The sequence below is a fragment of the Stylophora pistillata genome, chromosome 8 (assembly GCF_964205215.1).
Source record: "Stylophora pistillata chromosome 8, jaStyPist1.2, whole genome shotgun sequence".
NCBI classification, from domain to species: Eukaryota; Metazoa; Cnidaria; class Anthozoa; order Scleractinia; family Pocilloporidae; genus Stylophora; species Stylophora pistillata.
Genome location: NC_142526.1, coordinates 15,914,663 through 15,917,602, shown reverse-complemented (window position 1 = coordinate 15,917,602; position 2,940 = coordinate 15,914,663). Strand labels below are relative to the sequence as shown.

General features: G+C 40.4%; 1 pseudogene across 1 annotated transcript; it reads left to right on the top strand.

The window, feature by feature from the left end:
* The first annotated feature begins 527 nt into the window (after positions 1 to 527).
* Positions 528 to 2,728, top strand: LOC111321518 (tetraspanin-33 pseudogene; annotated as a pseudogene). Its single transcript, XR_015991284.1, has 2 exons — positions 528 to 684; positions 909 to 2,728. The product of XR_015991284.1 is annotated as a tetraspanin-33 pseudogene (transcript).
* Positions 2,729 to 2,940: the final 212 nt, after the last annotated feature.

The window sequence follows — 2,940 nt, the reverse complement described above, 5'->3', positions numbered from 1 at the left end:
AACGTGAACTTGGAACTATCTCGAGGAAAGACCTGGCATGGGAAGATAGATATACAGTAAATATAATTAGAGTGCACAGTTGTTGGCTATCCTCGAACCTGCCCTCGTGTTGCGGAAAGTGTTGTGCCCCTAAGCTGCAGGAGCTCCTGGGACTTGAGTTTGAAGACCCAAATAACAAAAAAAACTGGAGAGAATTGTATAATAACAATAGTGATTTTAAAAATAACAATGACAATCACAATAATAACGACAACTATAAAGATAGTGATAACAATATTAATAAAAATTGTAATAACTCGTCAGTGCCTTCGTAAAACGGTCAAGGTCTAGGAGAACGACCATGCAAAAGTCCTATGGGGCTTCAACATACAGACTGACTAGAACACATCAATGTGACTTGAAGAGTAATCTTTGATGAGCGCCACATAGTTTTATATTGTTTACATCAGATATATCGGATTTCGTAAACTCTTGACCCAATCTAATCACTATGACGTCATTAAGCCTTCAAAGCAAATTATGTAACAACAAAATGAATATTCAGATTTCTTGGGTTGCTAAGTCATCAACGCTGTTGGTCAAATTTTCCGCATTTTTTATGCAAATTTCTTATAAACAAGGCTCCTGAAGGATTTAAATTGTTCAGTTTCCTGTCAACTATTCGTGGAATATATCGTGTCGAAGGTATGTTGTTCAAGTTCCTATCGTTTTATCAACTGTCGGCCAAACTTTAAACTTTCCTTCGGTTGGGATAAGTTAAGCCGTTTCTACAGCTGTCATTAAGTCCCACTGCAAATCATAGTGTGTTATTTGTCCGTATTATTTTAGAAGGGCGACATTTCAACGTCGTCGTTTTTACTGAAATTAATTTTTTCCCAGATCCTAAACATGTTGTATTTCCTTTACAGTTTTTGGCAATTGATTCAGAGCTTAAAAGCAAATTTTAATCAAGAGTCAGACGAGCGAGGTCGAGGATCATCCATAATCCTTGTCAAGTCTCGCAGCCGCCGAAGTCTTCCAAGTATCGATCCAAGCAAAGACGAACGAAGGAGATCTAATTTTTTTCCTTTGCCTCGTAATCTTCAGTCTTAGTCAAGTAATTTAAGTCAGTATATCAAGCGAACACGGCAGATCATATCGCAACCGAGTTTATCCAAGTCTAAACAGATTACCTCAAGACAGATCATCGTAAGGAAACAACTTGGTGAAGATGCAAAACAAACGCCGCAGAATCGGTCCAAGACCTAGTTCTCCGGAAGATCCTTCAAAATGCATCAAATTCGCGTTGTTTTTCTTAAATGTTCTTTTCTGGTTAGCTGCGATCTTAATCCTTGGAGTCGGAGTGTACATGATGGTCGACAAAGACGTAGATTACCAAAGTTTGAGTGATCTGTCGTTTGACCCTGCGGTGCTGTTCGTGATTCTCGGCGGAGCATTGTTTCTTATTACCTTCCTCGGATGTCTAGGCGCTTTACGAGAGAACACTTCCATGTTATGCTGTTATGGCATCATTGTTGGCGTGCTTCTGTTAATCGAGGTTGCTTGTGGCACTTTAGGCTTTGTCTTCCGCGAAAAGGTGGAGGAAAACATCCAAATAAAGTTAAAGGAAGCAATCAATCTTTACCGTGATCCAGATAAACCAGACTTGCAGCTGATTATAGAGACTGTACAAACTGAATTCAAATGCTGTGGAATCACCTCGTATGAAGACTGGCAGGCAAACCTGTACTTCAACTGTTCTTCGCCGGGGGCAGAGGCATGCGGTGTGCCGAAAACATGCTGTAAGACTGAAGAAGACAGGATCAACAGCCAGTGTGGGTTTGGAGTTGGAGGAATGGATACCATCGAGCGAGAGAAGAGGATCTATACAACTGGTTGTTTGACGACCGCTGTTAACTGGTTCAAAAACAATCTAATTACTATCGGGATTGCGTCGTTCGGTATTTTCCTGCTACAGATCATAACCATTTGGCTCGCTATTACACTTCGGGACCAGGTGGCTGAGATCAAAGAATCGTTCAAGTCTCCATCCAACAGACGATGAAAATTGAGTCGAAAAAACTTCTTTCTTTGTTAAATGTAATAATAAGTGCAACACACTTTCAGTTTCGAATTTTGACCAGTAGTGGCAGCTTAGTTCCTTATTACATAGTCGTTACATAAGTGGAAAAATCAAAAGTATTTTAGAACTTTGAACAAACTAATTATTAGGTGGCCAAAGTTGCTATTATTGTTTACCCGATGTGAAGACAAGTGTTCTTCGGTCAGCCTTACTAGATGTATTATCTAAAAAACAGGCGATATAGGGTGCACAATAGCCTCCTACGCAGACGGTCTTTGGGCTCGTCACGCAATCTTCCTCCCCCATGTGGGAGAGGAAGATTGCGTGACGAGCCCAAAGAACGTCTGCGTAAGAGGCTAGTGCACAAGAGCTGATCGAGAAAATTGGAGAGAAAAATTCCATTACTTTAACAAGAACTTGGAAAGACTGGCTTGCTAGCTGTATAAATGTTTCAGGGGCGAAGTTAATAATTTGAATTATACCTCCGAAGGAACAGTATTTTTCGTTATTTAATTGTACGCGTTACATTTATTGTCTTTAATAGTAAGAGCTGGAAGTCGTAAGCCGTACCTAGTTTTGCCGCAGATCATTCGCTGATATCCATGCAATAATTTCGATGTATTTCTCTACAACGACTACATAAGTAAAGAAGTCAAGAAGATGCGAGTTGAGTGCCTTGTTTTTTTTTTCTCAACAAATCAAAATTGATTCACAGCAGGAATGATCCAGACATTTTCACAACAATAAAGGTTGCGCCCAGCATAGTAAGTAGAGGGGACGTCCCCTCTACTAACTATGCGCCCAGGCAGCATTCACAATGTAAGCAGTGATCCTGACGTGCGGCGAACATGCGCCGACGCAAAACAAAGTGCATATAC